Source organism: Urocitellus parryii, chromosome 11, assembly GCF_045843805.1.
Source record: "Urocitellus parryii isolate mUroPar1 chromosome 11, mUroPar1.hap1, whole genome shotgun sequence".
In the NCBI taxonomy this organism is placed as follows: Eukaryota; Metazoa; Chordata; class Mammalia; order Rodentia; family Sciuridae; genus Urocitellus; species Urocitellus parryii.
In genome coordinates this window covers 94,340,325-94,353,786 of record NC_135541.1, presented here as the reverse complement: position 1 = coordinate 94,353,786, position 13,462 = coordinate 94,340,325, and the positions used below count along the sequence as shown (strand labels likewise).

Genomic DNA, 13,462 nt, shown 5'->3' with positions numbered 1-13,462 from the left:
ACTGCTTGAGCCACGTCCCCAGCCAAGACCACTCATTCTTAAAGGTGGTAGATAGTGGTTCTGGGTAGAATGCTTGTATTGGGGGTCTGGGCATGGAATACTCTAGAGCAGGGTTTGGCAAACTATGCCCTGCTGGGCCAAATCTAGCCTGCCGTCTATTTTTGTAAATGAGATTTTATTGAAACAGAGCCAAGATCATTCATTTATGTATCATCTGTGACTGCTTTTATGTGGTAATAGCAGAGTTGAGTAGTTAAGATAGAATCTTGAGGCTTAGCATAGACAGCTTTTACAATGTTGAGGTAAGTTCCTGTTATCCCTAGTTTTTCTAATGTTTTGAACATAAAGAGATGCTGTACTTTGTCAAATGCTTTTTCTGCATACACCATGGAGTATTACGCAGCACTAAAAAATGACAAAATCATGGAATTTGCAGGGAAATGGATGGCACTAGAGCAGATTATGCTAAGTGAAGCTAGCCAATCCCTAAAAAACAAATGCCAAATGTCTTCTTTGATATAATGAGAGCAACTAAGAACAGAGTAGGGAGGAAGAGCAGGAGGAAAAGATTAACATTAAACAGAGACATGAGGTGGGAGGGAAAGAGAGAGAAAAGGGATATTGCATGGAAATGGAAGGAGACCCTCATTGTTATACAAAATTACATATAAGAGGTTGTGAGGGGAATGGAAAAATAAGGAGAGAAATGAATTACAGTAGATGGCGTAGAGAGAGAAGATGGGAGGGGAGGGGAGGGGGGGTAGTTGAGGATAGGAAAGGTAGCAGAATACAACAGTCACTAATATGGCATTATGTAAAAATGTGTATGTGTAACCGATGTGATTCTGCAATCTGTATTTGGGGTAAAAATGGGAGTTCATAACCCACTTGAATCTAATGTATGAAATATGATACATCAAGAGCTTTGTAATGTTTTGAACAACCAATAAAAAAAAAAGATAGAATCTTGCATGGTCAGCAAAGCCTAAATAATTTGCTGTTTGGCACTTTCAGAAAAAAAAAAAGTTTTCTGACCCCTGCTTTAGAGTCTATATCAGCTCTATCCAGTAGGATTTGAAGGTAATGAAATGTTGTCTATCTGTACTATCCAATACAATTGTCTCTAGCCATGAAACCTGTAGCACTAACTGACTGAAGAACTGGAATTTTTAGATTTATTTAATTATAATTAAAATGAACTTAAATAGCTGCATGTGACTAGTGCTACTTTATTGGATAGTGCATATCTAATTATTATGAAACAAACATCAGGATGTTTAGAGTCATTCTTTTGTTGGCAGCACTGTCTTGGCTTAGGGCACAGCAAGGAAGGGCAAAGCTTTTATTGAATGCCAGTGATATGTTAGAACCTATTTGCATTGTTTTATAAAAACCACTAAGAGTCTTTTGACATGGGTATTAATGTCCCCTTTTGCAGAGGAAGCTAAAACCCCAAAGAGGTAAAGGATAACAAGTAGCTATTTTGAATTTGAATCATGTCTTTCTGATTATCTTTTATGGAATTAGGTCTATCTCCTCCATATCAGAACATCTTTCATGACTGTGGTTCTGCTTTATATTCTGCCTCTTAGTTCTAGAAGGTCATCGTTTTTGATATTCATCATAAGACATAGACCTTTTTTTACATTAGAAAGATATAGATGTTTTAGGGACTAGTTGAAGTGAGAGAAGGATGTTTTCAGTTTCTTAGGCTAAGTTTACTTCAAAATTATTTAAATTTTATTTCTGTATTGTATCCAGTGGCTTCTGATAGAATACCATCTTATTTTTGCATTAGGAAATGCACTCACTATGCCCCAACTGGGTGATAATACATGGGTTGACTATTGAGATTGGATCAAGGTTACTCTTAAGTTTCTCATGAGAGGCAATAGTTGACAATTTACTCCCTTGGAGAGTGCCTCTTGCTGTTGGGAAATCCCTGTTGTTACATTTTCTGCATTGGCTCAGAAATCCACAAGCTTAAAAGGGCACTGTTGATAATGATAAGCCCCAAATTTGTCCAATAATCTCCCCCACTCCCCTAATCCATTGTATTTTAAGGGCAATATTTTGGTTTAGCTAGATTTTTAATAGGGAGCTTAAGCTCAATTTTTGTTTTTCTGTTATACAAAAATATAACAACAATTTTTTTTTTTTTAATTTTATTTATTTTTTAGTTTTTTTCGGCGGACACAACATCTTTGTTTGTATGTGGTGCTGAGGATCGAACCCGGGCCGCACGCATGCCAGGCGAGCGCGCTACCACTTGAGCCATATCTCCAGCCCCAACAACAAATTTTTACTAAATAAATCATTTAAAAACCCCTACTCGACTCACTAAAAAACAAAGAATTTCAGACAAATGTATAAATAATCATGTGATTTGAATTCTTTGTTTCTGTCCCTTCCCCCCTTATTCCTTTCAGTAAATCATGATGAATATTGCACCTATGGGAAGTAGGTCTTTAATATGAGGTTAATGAGAAATAATAATTATACAACTCCTCCCTGGAAATATTCTAGAAGATTCAAAGTCCTCTACACAAATTATTTGCTAAGATAAAAATGATTGTTAAAGTATTGGTGGTAATTATTAGCAATAGCAGATGGAAATAGTCTATGTGATAATCTCTCTTTGTGTTTGCTAGAATTTTTCATATGTACTGTTAAGGCTGTGATTTTCAAGCATCTCTTAGTTATTAAAGGGATAACAATAGGTAGGATAAAGTGTAAAATGAGAGTCCTTTTAAGGAGATTTTGGAATACTTTCATAACTTATTAAATGTTTTTTTTTGGTGATAAGATGAAATGGACAAAAAATAATAACTTGAAGAACTTATTAGTAGTTTGCTTTTAAATTCCTTATATTAAGGTTAGAGCAGAAATTAATTAGAAGGAAACCTGATGGCATACCTTTGCAAAAATAAAAATTTGCATTTGGAGATGGATTAATGCATAGTCTGGGAGTCCTTGAAGTTCCCCCTTCCTTTAATTTTTTAAGCCTATTTTTTGTGTGTTCAGTTTTGTTGGAATCATGCATGTTTGGCTCTGGTGAACTAATAATTTCTGTAATCAAATATATTATGGCTACTTGAGTACTCAGTAATTGCAAATTGTACTTTAAAAATAGGTTTATAATAAAAGTGCTAATAGTTGTGTCAAATGGGCATCAATATTGTCTTTTCACAGGTGTGATCTTTCATCCTGAAACTCTCCCATGATTTTTAATTGCTCAGCGGTAGAGGATTAATGATTAAGAAATTGTATGAGAGACCTTACAGTGTGAAAAGTTATTTAAGAATAACGGAAGTTAGTGTTTCCAGAGAATATGGAAACATTGTTTATAGACACTCAAAAGTGAATCACTACAAATACCATCTGTATCTGTATTTGTTCTCAGTGTATTGAGTAGAACATAAAAAAGAAATTGGGTCAGCCTACAGCACTAAGTGGGCATGTATATTTAAACTATAATGAAAACTTATCAGTTGTCAAGTGTCTGGTGTGGTAATTGAAGTGATTGTTCACTAGATGGCTATAGACACCCTAAGATCATTAATCAATTAAGTATTTTATTCTGTGAACAATAGCAAAGGCCATTTAGTGACTTAAATCTGTCCACATTTTAGACTTTTATTATTCATGAAACTATTAATAAAAGGTTAAAATTGTCCAAAAGATTATAATCGTCTAGTCTATTTAGTGTTTAAAATAATGATGATATTTGAATTGCAAGTTTTATTCATGAGACTAATTATTTAACTTATTATAGTAAGCTAATGCTTCTACCAAGTAACTAATATGTCTCTGACCATGGAGGCACAATATACTATTCCCTCAGTCACAGTACTAGAAGCTGATCTAGAGAAAATAAGAAATGATTTTGATATATTATTTTGCTTCTTTGAATTTGTTTTTTTTATTAAGGGATTTAAAACTTACTATATATTTATAAGCATACTCATTGCATAATCCTTAGCATAATGGTTGTATTAGTCTTTATGGAATAATTAGTACTTACTGACATTGGTATTGTTTTATTTCTGCATTCTGTTATTTCTGCACTCTTGAGAAAATTATTTTTGATTTGGATTTCTCATTGCATTTTCAAGTGAGTGTGTGCTCTAATATTTGGGCGTAGAGTCCATGCATTTTCATTTTCCCACCCAGTAGGCTGAAATGAGTCCTTGCCAGCCTGTTTGCCAACTGACTATAGCTTACAGTTGTGCTCAGAAATGAAATTTGTTCATCTAGAAAATGTGTCCAAATCCTTACATGCAAACATTACAATCTTGACTAAGGCTTTCTGGGATCCTCTTGGTGATATGGGAGCACTTATCAGGAGCCTTGGGAATGGAACTGGGACAGAAGGCTCTAGCCTTTGTTGATGTCAGTGGTAAAATAGAATCTTATAATTGTTAAGGGAGTCCTCCATTTTAACCTAGAATGTAGGTGGAGATTTTACTTTTCCAATATTTTTTTCTTAAAATTAGCCTTTTTCCTTTAAAATTAAAAGTAGTAAAATATTATAGAGACAACTAAAGACCATTTTCTCCGTACCTTCTATCATTTATTTTTTGTCTTCCTCTAAGGTAACTACATTCTCAGGGTTGATTTTGTTGTTCTTCCCTATGTTTTTCTTTTCTTATTTTTTTCCTTTTTGTAAGGTAGGAGTATGTGTGCAGTTTAGTTGCCACAGAGATTGAGTGACCTGAAAGGCCTGAAACACATATTGTCTACCCTTTCAGAAAAAGTTTGCTGGTCCTGGTCTAAAAGATAATCATGTGTAACAGAAGAATAACTCTGGTTTTGAATATTGCCAGGCATAGTTGGTGAAATTGAGGAAATTAAAGGTAGGAAGAAGGAATGAAAACATCTTTTGGACATAAAAAATACAAATTTTGAAATTTACTCATTCTTTGATTGTTGTATGTGAACATCTTATCAATCAAGTACAGCACTAAGGGGAGATCTGTGAATACTGAAAATTTTATGTAACATTTTGTATGTCGTGCCTATGTGTGCATTTTTGGGGAAGAAAGTGCAAAGCATTTAAGAGATTCTCACATACTTGATGTGAAACTGGTAAAGAACTGTTGCTTTATATATATATATAAGCCTTAAAAATGTATGCTTTTGTCACCTAAAATAAAGAATTCACAGACCAGACCCATGGAAACCACATGAGTGGTAGGAAAGCAAGTTCTCATTCTGTTTCTAGAATTGTAATAGTCACCATTAAGACCATTTTTTATTTCAACTGGCCTATTAACATTTTGATTTTTTTAAATACAAGATTAATGTGAGATTTTTTTTAAAGAATAAAATGAGGGCTTAATATATTTTAGCAGACATATTTTATAAAAGAAAAAGTAATATCCTTTTTCAGTGGTCATAGATTACTTATCATTTTTTTTAATTTACCACTTTTGAAGTTGTTTATAATATAAAATTCAAGACCAAGGAAACTTCTATTCCCTTTAATTTTTTTTTTACTTGTCAATGGACCTTTATTTATTTATATGCGGTGCTGAGAACTGAACCTAGTGCCCCACACATGCTAGGCAAATGCTCTACCACTAAGCTACAACCCCAGCTCTAATCCCTTTTTATTGTCATATTTCAGGAACATTTAGATTCTCAATTCTTTGCATTTCTTCAGATCTGATAATGCAGTAGTATTCAGTTTTATTAATTTGTATTCTAATAGCTCAGAATTTGTGGTGATTCAGATGGAATAAGTTGAAGTACTTAGTACAAATTAATAGTTATTTTAGAGGCTTGGTTCTTGTCATATGTCATTAAATTCTATAGAAACAACTTCTGCAGTCAAGTAAGTGGCATTTTAACTGCAGATCATTTATATTGATGAACTTGTACTAAGGAACATCTCCATTTTCTTGTCCATTTGTCTCTATCCTCTCTAAAAATTGATGAGAGTGATGTTGCTAAATATCAAGATGAGAAGAAGAAGCTCCACTTGGGAAACACCCCATGGAAGTCCAGTCCAGGTTATGATAACTTAGACTTTAAATAATTTGAGAGAAATGCAGTGACCAAAAATTAAATAATGCATACATATTTATTTTTATATATACTTATTGTCATAATGCATAATCATATAATATATATATATAATAGTCTATTATATAAACATATAGTCTTTTATTATAACACTGTATTACATTTATAGAAGTAAATGAATTACACTTAGACCTGATTTGAAGTACTCTTTATACTTGAAACTATTTCTTTCAAAATAGCCAAAACTTTAGACTTGAGACAAATTTAGCATGACCTTATCCTCGTGTCTTAATAGTTGGAAACTAGCACCTCCAAGATATCTGTAACATTGACCTCTGTGTGTCCTTTAGGGTTTTGGACTTTGAAAGGTCTAAGTTTAGGTGGACATAAAACAGTTGATGTTAGAGACAGCTGGGAAGAGAAAGATAGGCTCAATTCTTATCTTAGATCTCTGTGAAATGGGCTGGGATCTGTGTGCATAAGAGAAGAAAGCTTCATCAAAGACCATTTAGACTTATTTCCCTTGTATTTACTGAAGTTTTTGAATATATTTATCTCATCTGAGCTTGGGGAAATTCAGGCATGGGCCCATTTGCAATGGTGATACATGTCTCTGTCAGAAAAGGAGCAACCCTCCCTCCCACATTATACCACTAGATGTCAGAGGTAGTAGGAGATGGTCCTGGGGTTATGGGTTGTCTTCTCCAATCTTTCAGAATCTTTTGTCAGTACTAACCTTCAAAGTTCTAGGGCCTCCTTTCATTAAGGAAGATGGGATTTCCTCACTCTCAATCTAAATTCTCTCGTGCTCTTCCTCATAGTCACACCACCCTCCCTTCACAGTCACATCTGAGACTTGCTTCCTCTTGCATGGTTAAGGAAAGCAGATGAAGGGGAAGGTCAGAAGTTGTTTTTATAGGCTACTCTCCCTTTGGGTTAGATTACAGTCAAGACTGGAATGGACTCTACAGATGCTAATTTTCCTTTAGGTTGAACAAGGGAGAGAGTGAGTGCCTGTCTGCTTCAGACGTTCTGCTTAATATTGCTGCATCTCTTTGTCCAGAGGAACCTAGTGAAATGTACCATATTAGTATTTTATGTAATTACAGATGTGCCTCCGTCTTTTGTATTTATTAAGTATTGGACTAAAATGACCTCCCCCCCAAAAAAAAATTCTACATAGAGGCTCATAGTTAAAACTGTAGTAAATTACATGCTGACCTACATCTTGAACAGATATATCACTGATTTTCTAGTATTACAGGACACAGTAAAGTAGATTTGGCATAATTGGGTGCTTTATACGTGTTTAGTACTTAATGTGTAAAGTCATCTTATAAGTTGCTCAGTTCAGAAACCTTACCATTTTTCTTTGATTTTTCTGTTTGTCTCAAATTCATAGCCATCTGCCTCTCTAGATGAATGTGTCTGTATATCAGAATCTAACTTCACCTGGACAGCTCTACTACTGTCTCTCTAGTTCAAGGTACCATCAACTCTTGCCTCAATTATGTCAGTAAAATCCTTAGTGACCTTTGTTTTTGCTCTTTTCCCTTCAGTCTACTCTCAATTCACTGTTTAGTGTGATCTCATTAAAATGAAAAGTCCCATCTCCTTCTGCAAAATGTCTTTACTACCAAGACCTTATAAGATTTGGCTTCCTGTTACTTGTCTGACTTTGTCTCTTTCTTGTCTTCTCCATCTTCACTCTGGTCTTTCTGGGCATGCTTCCACCTGGGCCTTTGTGATATCCACTACTTATTTTCACTTCCATATATCTCATACCTCACTTCCTCACCTATTTTCTTGTTTTATTCAGACGTCATCTTTTCAAATGAGGCCTAGCCTGAACACTAGTCTTAAAATTGTAAGTTCTTAACATCTCCTAATTTCCTCACTCTCCTTATTTTCCTTAAATACTTATCTTCTTCTACCACACTATATTTTTCTTTCTAATATTGCGTATTTTCTCCACCATATTCCCTCTGGAGGTATACTTCCTATGCTCAGGGATTTTTGTCTTTCTCTCTAATGCCTAGAAAAACACCTGGTCGTAATACATGGCTTAATAAATACTAAATATTAACTGAATCATAATATGTGCTTATTAAATATTTACTGAGATTAAGTGTTTACTGAAATATTTATTAAATATTTACTGAATGAATAAATGAACAAGTGAATGATTGAAAGAAGTGCTAATGCTGGACCTTTTACTGGGCTTTATTTTACTCATCTGTGCAGAAGTGCTATATGTTAAAGGAATTGAGATTACTTCTGTGAAATCTTTTTTAAAATTTTAAACATTATATAATAATTTTATTGAGATATGATTCACATAAAGTATGCCATACAATTCTCATAAAGTATGACATTCACCACTTTTGAGTATATTTAATTTTACAATCTTTACCAAAGTCCATTTTAGAACATTTTCAAAAGAAGCACTATAATTAATAGCAGTCACTTTCCATTTCTTACTCCGAGCCTCACCAATCCTAGATAATGACCAAACTACCTTTTTTCTCTGCAGATATGTTTGTTCTGGATTTTTGTTGTTGTTGTTGTTCTGGATTTTTATATTGAATCAGAGTGTGTGATCTTTTGTGACTGGCTTCTTTGACTTTACAAGTTTTCAGAGTTCATTCATATTGTAGCATGTATCAATATTTCATTCCGTTTTTTTGGCCAAATAACATTCCATCGCATGGATATATGTTGTTATGATGTCACTTCTCAATATTCAAGTATTCTGGATTATAGACTCTTATCAGATATGATTTGCAAATATTTTCACTGTTTCTTTAAGCTGTCTTTCTCTATCTTGATAGTGTCCTTTGAAGCACAAAAGTTTTTATTTTGATGAACTTAAGTTTATCTATTTTTATTTTGGTGCCTTTTCTTTTCATTATATCTAAGGAACCATTTCTTAATCTAAGGTCAAGATGTACTGCTGTGTTTTCTTTTTCATCACAAATTTTAGTAATTTGAGTTTTCTTTCTTTCTCTTTGTTAGCTTGGCTAAGGGTTTATCAATTTATTTTTTCAAAAAAACAACTATTTTGTCAATTTTTTTGGATTTTTTGTTGTTGTTTTAGTTTCATTGATTTCAGATCTGATTTTAATTATTTTCCTGTCTTTCCTGCTTTTGGTGTTGATTTGTTCTTCTTTTTCTAGGGCTTTGAGGTATAATATTAGGTTATTTATTTGTTGACTTTCTGTTCTTTTAATGAATGAGCTCAGTGCATTGAACTTTCCTCCTAGCGCTACCTTATATTGTCCGAGAGGTTTTGATATGTTGCATCAGTTTTCTCATTTACCTCTAAGTATTTTTTTAATTACATCCCTGATTTCTACTCCTGTATTTTCTTATAAAAGTCTTTAGTTTTAGTTCTTAATTTAGATTCTCTTTGAATAATTCTTACATAGGGCATGAGGTACACATCCAATTTCATTCTTGATATCAAATTGTTCCAGCATCCTTGGTTTAAAAGACTGTCTCTCTAATCCCCCCAACCCCCTTTGTCTGAGCACCTGTTTTAGTGTTTGTTTTTTAATCACTTTAACCAAAATACCCGAAAAGAGTAACTGAAGAAAAGCTTATTTGGTGCTGATGGTTTTAGAGGTCTCAACCCACAGATATCCAACTCCTTTGTTCTGGGCCCAAGATGAGGCAGCACATCGCAAGGGAAGGGCCCAGCAGAGGAAAGCTGCTCAGTTTATGGTGGTATCAGGAAGCAGGGAAGGATGATAACAGGGAAGATGCAGCCTTGTGGAACATCTTCAGTGACTCACCTTCTCCAGTCATGCCCCATGTTCCTGCAATTAGCATCTAGCCAATCCCTTCAAAGTAGGATGGACTGATTAGGTTAGAACTTTCTCAATCCAGTCATTTCAGCTCTGAATATCCTTGCATTAACAGCAACTTTCGGGTGACACCTCATATCTAAACTATAGCAGTACCCATGTCAAAATTTAATTTTAAATTTGAGGATTTTGTTCCAGACTCTGTAGAGGGTTTAGTTCTCTTCATTTAAACATTTCAATCAGAAGTGTTGGAGACAGATTGTTTCTTTCCCAGGCTGTGTTTTCATTAATGGGGACCCTTGTAGTAGCAACAATTTTCTGAAAGTCTGTTTACTTGGGGAAAGCTTTCAAGAAAGACACATAATCTAATTCCCTGCTTAATGTTTTACTTGCTTTTGTGAAGTTGTAAATGTCAGAGTCTGTACTTGTGGCTTGCTTTCCCTTTCTTCAGTCTTCTTGTCCCTCCTTGAACTATTTTTAATTCTTATTTTCCTCCAAAGGAGCTTTTTTGAGCCTTAATGGAATTTTAGAGCCAGGGCAATTACTTGCACATTTGCATGGCATAATGTGGAGGGTAAGCACTGCACAAATTTACAACCAAAGCCCTGTTCCGATCAAATATATCCATTGTCAACCAGCTTTCTGGCATGTGCTGTGAAGGTAACCAGGCCAGCTGGCAGTCGTCTTGTGGCTTGAATGCCATGTTGGACCACACAGGTACTTTTTCATCACAGGCTATTAATCTTAGAAGCTGAATTTTTAATCTTAGAAGTTGGACATTTTTTTGGTGGAGCAGGAAAGTGGAAAATTGATTTTCATTGATGCTGTTCAAAGACTGACAAGCGTTAACTATAGAGTGTACATAATTCAGTTTGTCTGCTTTTTGAAGTCAGTCAACTAAGTAGTAGTGAACCCCTGTGGAGGCTTATTACCCCTAAAACACAGATGTAAGTTAATCATTCCAATGCCTATAATGTGTGCATATGATCCATACAATTGCTCTCATAATGCCACTTTCCAATTAGCATAATGTACTTTTTATGCTCTTTTTTAAGACGTATTTCAGTTGGATAATAAATATAAAATTTCTTTAGAATTGTAAAATAGAGTGATCAGTTATCCTGGGTTTGCTTTGGAGGACATAATGTATCAGCTTTATGTACCTGCTGAGTGCTAGGAAGTATGCTGCTCCATCAATGTAGTAACCTTCTTGACAGTTCTTAACCAAACATTTATATGTAAAATATCTTACTTTTGTGATTGTCTTTGGGTCTTTTTCCTGATTTGCTTCCCTTCAGGTTAGTAAATGATTGAACTTATCCAAACACTAATTATCAGAAACTTCATTCTTCCATGGATTCAGTAATCTTCAAGGAAAGTCTCCAGCATGTCCTCCATGCTGTAATTGCTGCTGGCAGTGCAAAGATGAAGACAGTCCCAGTTTTGTCCAGCGACTAGACATTACAAAGTCATATTGTTTATAATTAGTAATTCCATCAACAAAAGCAATCTCACATAGCATATGGTATACTGAGAACATGTAATAGTCAACTGTTCATTAAAACAAACAAAACTTAGTACCTACTATGTGCTAATGGAGTTTGGCTTCTTTTTTCACCTATACGTTGAATTTTTTATTATTATATTTAAAATGGATCTGCACAAAATTAGTATCAGTACTTAAATTGCTTTTTTTAATTAACAAACATGAAAATAAAAGGAAAGCCTATACTTCAAATTATTTCTATATTTTCTAATCTCCACTTCTGTTTAATGGTTCAGGGATCATGCTTTAAATGTTTGTATTTGATCTTGGCCTGTGCACCATGCAATAGATGTTTATTTGCCTTACCTCTGGGATGATACTCACCTACATGTTTTTGCAGTTATAGATGGGTGTATGTGAGGTGATGAATATTTTTAACAGAATCTTGGTATGGAAACCTATTTTTAGTTTATAAGAATGGACAGGATACTCAGAATAAGGAAAAGGATAGTTAAACATTTGACTTAGGCATTCTTATTTGAGAAGGCAGAGGCATTTTGTCCTTTTAATTACTGAAACAATTGGAAATGTGGCTAAGGCTGAGAATATAACTACTATTAGACTTTGTGTTGATGCCACTGATCACTGCTGAGGTAGATTTTCATTATATTGACTCCAGTCATATACATTCTTTGGAAATCTCTTCCTTTCTTCCCCCAAAGGTTGTCAGAATGAGTGACTTTTTGTTAACCCAAATTCATTCCATTCTCTACATACGTGAAAATTTTATATGATCCTATTTTGGTATATGTTTCTTTTCCACAAGCTGCGTGTTATTTGACAGGTGTTCTGAAGCTCCTTGCTTTGGCAATGAACCAAGATGACAGAGCAGTAATGATTTTGAAAGTGCCATTCCCTTCTTGTTAAGAGACAAAAAGTGTGAAGTTATTAATTACTATTCACCAGTGGCATAGAAACTGGTGTACGCTTTAATTGTCTGGTTATACAGTCAGTCTGCATAGGTTATTTCCAGGATAAAACTACTCTAAGAGGAAAATACCATATAACTTCACTTTTTCTCCCCCTGTATCCATTTTTCTCTTTTCATAAATTGTAAGTAAATGGATTGAAGAGAAAGAATTGCTAAAAATTAAAATACTGACCTTTTCTCCCCCGTAGGTTTTCTCCTTTCTCATCTGCTCAGATAATATATTTATGAGTGGCATGGCAGCTTTTGACAACCTTGCATATTTCCTCCTCCCCAACCCCAAATTAATCAGATGCCCAAGTGTTTGCATCTGCAGTGTATAACATTTTACTACACTATTTCCCTACTTTAGCCATGCTGGGTATATTTATTGCTAATTGGAAGAATTTACTTTTGTCAGTGCTGTATGGTGGCTCGAAGCGTATAGTCAGGCACATTAAAGGTATATCCATGTCAAATTTAAAAACAAAACAAACTTGCTGGGCTTATGGCTTAGGACTGATTAACTGAGGGAAAACTAATAGAATTAGCTCTTTCTGTTTGTGTTTCATCATGTTAGTGAGCAGAGTAAGCCTGTGTCATTTCACCAGATCATAAATACTGTGTAAAATTGCAGTGACCTGAGTTTGGTAAGTTGTAGGAGTTTTGGAAGTTGGGGAGAATAGTTTTTTTGCATATGTATATATTTGTGAAGAAGCTGTTTGATTTTAATCCAGAGATTCCTGAGCCCTGTAGTCATTGTTTTAGAGATGTTGTCCCTCCTTTGAAATTGAGTGCTACTGTTGGATTTTCAGCTCTCTTTTTCCTTTTTATTATTATTTTTTTTGGTTGAATTAGTTTATATCCCAATATTAAACTTCAATGTGTCAGTCTCAAAAATCTAAACTTTTTCTTTGAAAATTCCCTCTCTTTTGAAAAGCAGTCTGAAACGGAATGTAAATGAAAAGTGAATCACTAATCACATTTAAAAAAGGACAGCAAAGCATGAGTGATTTCCAGAAACAGTTTATATGTAATCTTTGGAATTCTTCTAGTTACTAATTCTTCCTTACAGATTGGGGCTTATTTTTCTGTTACCTATTTTTATTGGCTTTTTTACATTTAACAAAAGCTTTGATGGTTTGAAACTAGTGATGAGGCTGAGTTGAGTAAGGA

The 13,462-nt window shown here is 34.3% G+C and overlaps 1 pseudogene across 1 annotated transcript in view; it reads left to right on the top strand.

Annotated features, from left to right (window-relative positions):
- The first annotated feature begins 17 nt into the window (after positions 1-17).
- LOC144249078 (profilin-1-like) overlaps positions 18-13,462 on the top strand; it is a 31,586-nt pseudogene continuing 18,141 nt past the window's right edge. The window contains exon 1 of the transcript XR_013342142.1: positions 18-44. The product of XR_013342142.1 is annotated as a profilin-1-like (transcript). The remainder of the gene's footprint in view (positions 45-13,462) is intronic.